The sequence below is a fragment of the Rattus norvegicus genome, chromosome 11, assembly GCF_036323735.1.
Source record: "Rattus norvegicus strain BN/NHsdMcwi chromosome 11, GRCr8, whole genome shotgun sequence".
In the NCBI taxonomy this organism is placed as follows: domain Eukaryota; kingdom Metazoa; phylum Chordata; class Mammalia; order Rodentia; family Muridae; genus Rattus; species Rattus norvegicus.
The window spans coordinates 17,538,163-17,549,029 of NC_086029.1; the positions used below are offsets into that span (position 1 = coordinate 17,538,163).

The 10,867-nt window shown below is 42.8% G+C and overlaps 1 pseudogene; it reads right to left on the reverse strand.

Annotated features, from left to right (window-relative positions):
- Positions 1-6,908: 6,908 nt before the first annotated feature.
- On the reverse strand, positions 6,909-8,431 carry Cbx2-ps1 (chromobox 2, pseudogene 1; annotated as a pseudogene).
- Positions 8,432-10,867: the final 2,436 nt, after the last annotated feature.

The window sequence follows — 10,867 nt, forward strand, 5'->3', positions numbered from 1 at the left end:
AAAGAACACTCCTCTATTGCTGGTCAGATTGCATACTGATACAACCACTCTGGAAATCAATCTCGAGATTCCTCTGAAGATTGGAAATAGATCTATCTGAAGACCCAGCAATAACAACCATTCTTGGGCATGTACCCAAAAGATGCCCCACCATACCACAGGGTCATGTGCTCCATTATGTTCATAGTGGCCTTATCTGTGTTAGCCAGAAGCTGGAAACAGCCCAGGTGTCCCATAACAAAAGAATGGATACAGAAAATGTGTCTCATTTACACAATGAAATACAATTCAGCTATTAAGAATGAGACCATCATGAATTTTGTAGGCAAATGGATGGAACTAGAAAATGTCATCCTGAGGGAGGTAACTCAGATCCAAAAGGACATGCATGGTATGTACTGACTAATAAGTGGATATTAGCCAAAAATGTACAAAACATCTAGGATACAATACACTGAACTCAAGCTTAACAAGCAGAAGGGCCAAAATGGCAATGCTTCAATCCCACTTGGGAGGGAGAAGAAAGCAATCACAGGGTGGAGGAGGAAGGGACCTGAGTGGGGTAGGAGATAGGGAGGGGAAAAGGAGAGCATGATCAGGTATGGGTGAAGAGACAAGAGAAAAGCCCTGAGGGCCAGTAGAATGAATGGAAATATGCAATCTCAGGGAGAGGGAGGGGTTTAAAATGTATCTGAGACCTGGGAGGTGAGAGAGTCTCAGGAATCAAAGGGAGGGAACTTAGATAAAATTCCCAACCATGGGCAGAGGGAACTCATGGAATATGCTTTCAGTAGAAAGACAGGGCATCAAGGGAAGAGATGGGGTTGCTATCCCACAGTTAAAAACTCTGACCTAGAATTGTTCCTGTCTAAAAGAACTGCAGGGACAATCATGGAGAAGAGCCTGAGGAAAAGGAGCTCCAGTGACAGGCCCAAGTTGGGATCTATCTCAAGGGGAGGTTTCAAGGACTGATACTATTACTGATGCTGTGGTGAGCTTACAGAAAAGAGCCTAGCATGGCTGCCCTCTGAGAGGCCCACCAGCACCTGACTAAAACAAAAGCAGATACCAATGGACTAAAGTCTGGGATCCTATGGTTGAATTAGGGAAAGGCTGGAAGAAGGTGAGGATGGCGACCCTATAGAAAGCCCACTGACCTCATTTTATATAAAATTTGGAAGTATTTCTTCTTTATTTTTTATTATTTATTTTTATTATTTTTAAGCTAAAATATGATAACACCATTTTCCTATCTTCTTTCCTTCTAACTCCTCCTTCTCTTGCTCCCCTCAAATACACACACACACACACACACACACACACACACACACACACACACAATACAAGCATCTTGAGTCCATTCAGTGTTTTTTAGATGTTTATGGTTTCAAGACTGACCATTTGGACTATGGATTGGTCCATGTAAGGTACTTCTGTTCCACATTATCAGGTCTGTTTGTGTTTTAACTTGTTTGGGTCTTCTTTAGGTAGCCATACTGTTGAAGTTTACCTGTCCTTTCTAGGAGACACAATCTTACAGACAATCTCCTGGTTCTTTAGCTCTAGCAATCCTTCTACCCCCTTTTCGGGAATGTTCCTGAAGCCTCTGAGGCAGGAGTTTTGTAGTGATATTTTTTTGAGCTGGGTAACCCACAATCAGTTTTTCTCTGCAGTTCTGTGGTTACATTTTAAACCAGTTGTAGTTTTCTCTAATGGGCTCTGTTGCAAAGATAAGTTCCTTTAATGAGAGGTGAGAGCTTTATATATATGTGAATTTGAGGATAACTACCTCCCTGACCCTTAGAGACCTTCTCTAAGAGATCCTTCTATAGCCACTTTACATCACCAACATTATTTGGAACTGCAGTTTTACCATCTTTATTAAATTCTAAATTCTCTACTGAGAATTCTAAGCAATTACTTTTGTTTCAACTTGTGTAGTTTAAGATTCATTATTTTGGTGGACATGATGATGTGTATTTGACATTAAAATATTAATAAATCAGTTTTGCCCCTGTAAATACTCCCCCTACTAATCCAATTATTCCTTTGTGCTCCTTGCTCTTGAACTCCTGGAAAACACTACTCTGTTTCCATCTGCATAATGCTTTCTTGTCTTCATTTCACTGATACATATTTGATGTGTGATTGGCATTTTTGTGTAACAAAAATCTTTTGCATAACAACGTGAATTTACTATTGACCTCTTACGTGGTTTAAGAACTTAATATTTTTGTGGATAAAGTCCACCCCATTGAATATAATTCCAGTAGAATAGGTTGTTTATTCTCTAATATATTAGAGATCATGTTCCTTGTTTATAAACTCAGATAGAATAACTGAAGTTTTGTAGACATTTGCTTATATATCTGCATGGACATATGTTTTAGAGATCATTTGGCTAAATATGTGTGAGTAAGATAGCTAAATCATATGGAAATATTGTGTTACAGGTTGAGAGAATCAGCCTATTTGTGTTTGAAAATTGTTTTACAAATTTATATTTCTACTAACAATATCTTAGAATTCTTACTAGGTTTGAATTTTTAACCAGCAACTCAGCAACTTCAGAGAAAACCTGATAAATGAACAATATTTTGTTGCTTTTAAATCACATGTTTCACATCCCCACTGATTTCTTATTTAATATAAAATCTGGTTATTCTGTGCAGCAGTGCTGGGAGTCTTCAGTTAAAAAGAACCCAGCCAATTTACATCACCACTTCTAGGCTGTGCAATCTCAGGTTAGTGACGATCTCTGTGAGTTTAATTTAAACTCATGAAAATAGTAACAACAATCTTGCATCTTAAAAACACTGACATGGGAGAATGATTGTGAGGCCTTCAGGTAAACATGGCATCATTGATTCCCACCACAAACAAGGCCGTGCTCCTCTGCTTATGACTGGTTTCCTAGTATGTTTTTAATACACAGTCTTCAAGTAACCTTACTCCCACTTAGTATTTGAAAAGGAGTTTAATTTCGTAGATTATTATTAAGGTACTGGTTTGTCTTGTTTATCAACCTGATGACATCTAGAATCGGCTAAGAGATGTGCCCCTGGCTGTGTATTGCCTGAAGCAGACCCTCCTTTAGAATGAGCAGTGTCTTCTATGATGTGGTACTAGGGAGAAGGTATGCTTCTGGCTTGCCCAACTTCACTCTTGCCAGTGAGTACATCCACTCTGTTATTGCTGCTGCCACCAATCTCTGCTAGCACTGGAACTCAGCTTCTTTGGGATCCAAAGTGAACCAAAACAGTTAGTTCTTCAGAAGTCCTCCACACCTTCAGTGCTCTACTGGGGCAGCTGAGGTTTCCTGGCTTGGGGACCAAGCAGCAACTGGAGTCACAGCCTTTCCTGAATGCAGACAGACATTGTAGAACTCCTTGGCATGTAGCATGTACACTGATCCAATCAATCCCCTTTTATATGGTATATTCATTATACTCATCAGCATTTTTATGGATTTTTTGACTTGCAGGTGTGGTCTCTGTCAATATCCTCAGGACTTCCTCTGCTGGTTGCTTCGGCAGGGAACTTGGACATAAAGTGACACCTTATATTATATTTTAACTACCTATCTGTGCTATACACAGTTATTCTTCATAAATATTCTACTATTTAGCATAGAAGATTGAAAAATTATAATTGTTATTGTATGACAGACTGTGTGTTGGGAAGAGGTGCATGTATTTATTTGCATATGTGCCAACACTCTCAATGGCATCTCATAGAAAAGTTCTCTTCTCAGAGCCAGGACTCTGTGGTTTCAGTAACTACACTTGTTTTTCCTCTGCATATTTTTTCCTGGCAAAGGTATGTTTAAAATTAGGAATTTCTGTTAACCATCTTTAGTTACCTATCTACAACTTATGAGTAATATATTTGTTAGAAGTTCCTTATATTTTGTTCAGTGAAGTTTATTGAGTGCCTAAGATTTCCTGGAAGAAAATAGTTGGTGCATTTAGCCAGAAACACTTGGTCCTACTGTTCATAACTATTCTGTAAATATGTATTCAGTGTAAGTATTACAGGAACCACATAACATGTGTTATAAATGGATGTGCCTTTCTATACTTCATGTACTTAAGAATAGTCAGAATAAAAAGGTTAAAACTTTAAAATATGCCCAGGAGTGTACTCTCTTACATTCTTTTCTGTCACAAGAGAGTAAACTTGTAATTAGTACATATTTAATCTTTATCACTCAATCTCATAATCAAAATAAGTGTATGTTCATTTAACCAGCTGTTTGAAAAATATCTCTCCTTGAACCAAACATTAACCCAGATGTAACAAACGCTAAGGAGGTTATTTGCATAGTATACCAGTCATAGCTGTAATAGAGCATGTACGTGCACACAAACAATGTTAGTACTTAGCCATCAGGTACATGACTTCGGGAATTCACAGTGTATATTACTGTACGTGGTCAAATGCATCAACTACCCCACAGATGAAATGTAGGTAAGATACAACAGGGAGGAGAAACTTAAAGTGACTACCGACTAAGCAAATGATGGAGTTGAAAAATAATCTAGTGCGTAAAATGTGTGCAGCACATGGGAGATGGATGAGACGTCAGGCCGTTATAAATAGGAAGAAAGTCTCCAGGAAGAAAGTGGTCAAAAATGATTAAGATACCAGGCTGGAAAACAGAAAGGAACGTCCACCAGTAGGATGTTAATAGTGACCCACAAGTAGATTCACAGAGCTGGAATTGATTTCTGTGTTTCAATAGGAAATGTGGTAAGGAAATGGGCTTCCTAATAAAATGGAGTCTCTCTGATTGAAAATGTAGACTATTTGTCTCTTGTTTTATATTCACACTTCTAAAACTCACCTATTCTCTTGTTTCCAGTCCCCCTTTTCCACTTCTGTTCTTTCATATTTTTAAACCAAGTACTTTACTATTGGTAAACACAAGAACTTGACTCAGAGCGAATGGTGGCACTCCAGGGGGCTTTCCTGCTGTTGTCCTACACATATATGCTTTGACCGATGGGGTCACAGCACCAGGAAAAACACACGAGAAGGCAAAGTGGCTGAGAGGAAAGGATTTATAGATTTCAAGTTTGGGACTTATGTAACCGGTAAAAATAAAAAGGCATAAACACCATCACTTCTCCAATATCTCATGGGACCCCCAATACACATGAAGGTGCCCATAAGGCAGTGTCTGGCATGGAAGCTGCAAACCTTGGATGAGGCAGCAAAGGACCCTGGCTGAGGACAGGGAAGGAAGCTAATGGCCCAGTAGGGAACTCTTTGCCCCTTGCTACTCACTTCCTGCCCTTGAATTCCCAGTGGTAGCTCCTGCTGACAGTAACATGGGCCCCTGGCACATCAAGGCATCTATTGGGAGCTATGGATATGGGTCTTCCCCAAAACGCACAATGCTGAGGTCAGCTTGGTTACACAAAGACCATCTTACTTGGTGTGCAGAGTAAGCTATTGGGGGCAGGGGTGGGGTGCACCCTGAAAGCGTGGCAGGTCCCAGACACCTCAGGTCACTGCTTAGCAGGTTTTAAAAGGGGAAATGCTTCCCTTCAAGGTAGCTGGAGTGAAGAGCCCACACCCACTGGCTGATCAGTCAATGGCAGAAGTAGAAACAAGGGTTTCATACCACCCCCACTTTTTGGCATCACAGACCCACTGACCAGATTGTCATGCCCCATAGTGAGATTCCAGGACAGAAAAATCCTGACATTGGCCAGCAATCTGACAAGGTAGATTCAAGACAGCTACCTGGGATGGGGAACAGGGGAGAAGTCATCTAGAGAGGATCTCAGAAGACAAGGAAGGAATTAGGGCCCTATGCCAGGTGGGCTGCCAAACTACCCCACCACACAGATGGCATAGGGATATTGCTTCTCAGCGACAGAGGAAGGAAACACAAGCTCCCAAACATGTGAGAGGACTGTCAGGGAAAACGGGACCCAAGAATGGTTCACTCACCGGACCGGTCTCTGCACCAGGATTGACTACAGGATATGCTTACACAGTAGTCTAGAGATGTCCAGTCTAGAAAGGTCCCATGGAACACCTGTATTCCCACACTGGAGCTACCATGGTGACTTATGGGGCCCTACTAATAAAACTCCTAGTAGTGGGGAAAATTGCTTTCTGAGGATTCCCAGCTCCTATTTCAGCCTGCTCTGGATTTCTAACCCTACTCCTTCCCCAAGCCCAGGAGTGTCAGACCACAGAACTAGAATGCAATTTAGTGGGCCAAATCAGGGAGATGGGTCTGGATCCAGGGGGGAACAGGTTTACTTCTAACTGGGGCTCAGGCCTGCTTGCAGGAAGGAGGGAAAAATAACATGACTCCTTCTGTTCCCAAGTTCAGTAGCACCCAGGTACATTTTAGTGCAGGAACTCCAAACCCTATCTGAGCTTTGGGACTACAACTGCAGCTAGAGAGGACACCACACCAGGGGTAGAGACTGAAGAGTTCTGCAAGGTCCTTGAGCCCAACTCCACAACTAGTTAGCCTTTTAAAAAAAAATGAAGCCAGAGCCTTACTTGCAAATCACAGAGCACCTCCCTCACCAGAAAGGCCCTGCCACTGGTGGACTTGGGGGAAGGTCCTGCCAGCCCCACCCCTCTCCTCATTGGGCTGGGGATTTGGTCAGGGAGGGGGAAGATCTCACTAGGTCAAGGAGGGACTCCAAGAAAGGATGCTTTGTCCAAGCAGGCAGCTTTCAAGTCAGTGGACGCCAGACTTTCCTGAGATGACAGGACAGATTGCAGTGGAGGTCCAGAGAAGTAGAATCACCAGGAAGCCATCTTCCAGCCCTAAGTCTCAGGACAGAGTAGAGCTGCCCTCCCCGCCCCCCAGCCCCCTTGTCAGGCATCAAAACAAAACCAGAGACTGGAAGGCAAGTCTGACTTGGTCAATGGTCTCAGTAATGCCTCACGTTGAAGAAGCCCACACTGATGGGAGACTCCTTCACGGTGACAGTGATGAGGTTGTCTGTGACATCCATGACAAAGATGTTCTCAGTGAGACTGCGGGTGGGTTTCCAGTCCTTGTTGGTCTGGATAGCTACTGACAGGCTCTGCCCAGCACTAGGAAACAAGGATGATGAGTCGGGGTCTGAGTCAGAACTATTTTCTCTTGTGCTCATATTCCACAGTGCAGGTGGCTTTTGGCCTTCTCCCAGGACTATGTGGCCCTCCTGCAGACCAGAGACAGCAATGCTTTTACAGGTGTCCCTCTTGACCGAAAGGGCGGGCAGAGCTGTTGTCTTGCAAGTCAGTTTTTCCCCTTTGTTGGTGTCTATGGGGTGTTGGTCATGTTAACTCCTATGGGGCCGCTTCCAGGACCTTTCCCTGTGCCTGGTTGGTAGAAGAAATAGCCTGGGTGGCTGTGGCATGGTGAGCGAGCAGGCCCATACCAGACACACAGTTCTTGATGCTCTGTAAGTCAAGGACCTGAAGGCTCAACTCCTGAGTGGGTGCCAGCTGGGAACCTGGACTCGCTGAATTTTTCCCTCTCTGCTGCTCTGCAGCTCCACTGCCACGGGCCTTTGGTACCTTGCTTCCTGCGGGGCTTACTCTTAGCTCCCCTTTCTGCGAACACACTTTCAAGTCTTTCCCGAGGCTGCACTTGTTGGTAGCCTAGGCCTTGAGTGCCAGTCGGCTGGCAGCCTGAGCCTAACTGGCTCATACGGTTCATGTAGAGTATGATACAGCTCTGCCAGCTGATGCCACCTCAGTTGTGGCTCCCGGCCGTTCCTTTCATCAGACTGTCCATAGTGCTGGCACCACCACAGGCCTCTTTGGTGTGGGCTTTCAGAGCAGCCAGGCATGCTACAGGAGCACTGAGCAGAGGGGGTAACTTGGTGGCTGAGGTCCCCAGATCCTTCCTCGTGGTCTTTAGCACCTTGACCAGGCTTACAGGTCTCCGAACTGTCTTCTGTTCCCGGGGTAGAGCCTTGCGCCCCTGCTTTTTTCGAATGGGATCCCTCAGTTCTGACTTGGCTACCAGGATCTGGGCTTTTTTTCTGAAGCACTGGGTGGGTTTCATGGCCCCGGGGCCCTCTTGGAGTCCAGGTCACTGTCATCTTCTTCAGCTGAGGAAGAGGAGGACGATGTGGAGGAAGAGGATTTGGGTTTGGAGAGTGTATCTGGTTCCTTGAGCTTGGAGCTCCAGTTGCAGGAGGACAGGACTGTGTGCTTCCTTGGCCTGCCCATGGGTCTCTCTTCTCTCTTCCTACTATGTATCACTTTCTCCTGTTCCTTCTTCTGGAAGGCCAGGAGCAGCCTCGGGTCCAAGATGTCCTCCTCTGGCTCCCAGAGTTGTGTTTGGAGGACCGGCTGTGCCACTCGACCAGGTACTCTAGCTTGCCCTTGTGGAGCCTCTGCTGATGATGTACTACTGATCAGTGAAGCCTGGTTCGCCTACCCTGCTCAGCACCTCCATGCCGCCGCCCTCGGCATCCTGCACCCAGCAGACCACAGCTCACTGCTGCACACAAAGCGCAGCCCCCACTGCGCCTTGCCCACCCCATTTTTTGATACATTGTGATTACTCAGTTTTACACACACTAGGATTCTGAAAACAAAACAAAAAAACAAACAACAACAAAACTTGGCTAAATTTTAAAAAGTTACAAACTATAGTCCCCACCTAAATTGTTAGTTTACATCTTTGGTGTGGTCTTCACCACTTGGAGGACCTTCAGTAATTGTTTCTCATAGCTAATTTTCTGTGGTCAGCAAAAATTTGAAGATTCTAAAGGACAAAATTAGAAGGTAGATCACTGGCTCTCTCAAAAGTACCCAAAGAAATCATATCCCTACCCTCCGTGGTCTGTTTTCATCATAAAATATCTTTATCAATCACTTCTAATATTTCTCATTGAATGCATTTGTAGAAAAATGTCCTGAATTGACAGAGTAGATCAACTTACGGAGAACAGTTACTTTATCTTCCGGCTGAGGAAAGAACACCATAAATTAATCTAAAACCATTCAATCTCTATTTAGAATTCCTCTCGGAATGGATTCTGAAACATGAATAAAGTTTGCATATTGATGTAATGGCCTGAATGTCTTTTAGCTTTGTGAATGTTTCACATGGTAAGAATAACCTCCCCCAGCAGCGTCTGACTCAGAAGCAGCATCCATTCTACTTTAAATATGTTCAGAGAGGTGCAGCAGTGATCTCATCTTTTGAAAGTGTCAATGCGATGTAATTGCTTTCCAGTTTTCTTGTGCACCAATAAAATCCAGGTGCATAACCCAGGTTTTATGTAAGAGACACTCTAGAGGCTTGCTGTTAAGGTAAAACAGAAAGGGGGTTATTGACAAGATAAATCCAGTTGAGAATGAGTGACAACAGTCAGTTGTGGCTGTGGAACACATTCAATGTTTCTCTAGGAGCATGCTATAGTGTTTACAGAAGACATATATCCCAAAATCTAGTGTTAAAACCTGGCTCCTATTCTGTGACATAAATTAGGCTGATATTTTACCCATATCCTAACTGAAATTGTTTGATCTACTCACACTGAAATCTTACTCTCTGCTTAAGTCAAGAAAGGCTCTACCATCTACATCTAAGAACCATTATGTGTGTAATTGCAACATACACAACAAAGGCAGAAGCAGTCCTCCAAAATCCTTTGAAACCTCATTCTGACTGCATGCTATTAATGCTTTGGGAACCTAAGCATAATGTAACAGCACACAGTGTGTTTACTCTTCGTTCTTGGGAAAGAGTATAAGAGTTAATATCAATATTAACTTGGTTATAAGATAAAAATTTCCATGCTCATAGAGGACAGGCCCTTATGCTATCTGTGGAATCCCTTCCGGTTTGATACCCGAATCCCAAGCTCCTCAGAACACTTAATAAATGATTTTTAGCAACTTGGCAGCAACAATGTAGCTGACGTTTAAAAAGTCTTTTTCCTCAATAGTTGTCCAAGTAATGATCCTTCCTTCTGAACACCTGGGATCTTTTTGAATCATGGACTCTAACCTGTGTGTTTACTTCTACAGTTTTGCCACTGAAATTTTTCTGATGGATAATCTTAACAAGCCAACAACTTAGGCACCAGCAGAATATTTACATTGTAGATTAGGTGACTCACTCAAACATATACCATGTTCCTCTCATTAAAGTCTCAAGTCCCAGAACTGGAGTTCCAGAGACTTGTGAGTCACAAGTGGGCCTTGGACCTGAACCCTGAGCTATTGCTGTAGAGTGTTATTTGTATTTGAAAAGTGATGTTTCTCTGAATTAAAAAAGTATGTGTTAGCTGAAACACACACACACACACACACACACACACACACACACACACACACAACCTTAAATCCAATTTCAAGGAGATGGTTGAGTAGAGGCCCTTAAAGAGGAAATAAAGAAATCCTTTAAAGAAATACAGGGAAGTTAATTAAACAGGTGAAGAGAATGAATGCAACTTATTAAGACTTGAAAATGGAACTAGAAGCAATAAAGGAAAACATCAGCTGGAAGAATTCTGGAGATGAAAACCCTAGGAAAGAGAACAGGAACTTCAGGCACGTGCATCACCAACAGAATACAAGTGATGGAAGAGACAGTCTCAGGCACAGAAGATAAGTTAGAAGAAATTGATACATTGACTAAAGGCAATGCTAAATCTAAAAAGTTTTCTGAAAACATCCAGGAAATCTGGTACCCTATGAAAAGGTCAAACTGAAGAATAATAGCAGTAGTAGAAGGAGAAGATTACCAGTTCAAAGGTCCAGAAAATATTTCCAACAAACTCAAAGAAGAAAATTTCCCCAACCTAAAAGAAATAGATGCCTATAAAAGAAAAACACAAGAAGTTTATAGAACACCAAATTGATTGGACCAGAAAGAAAA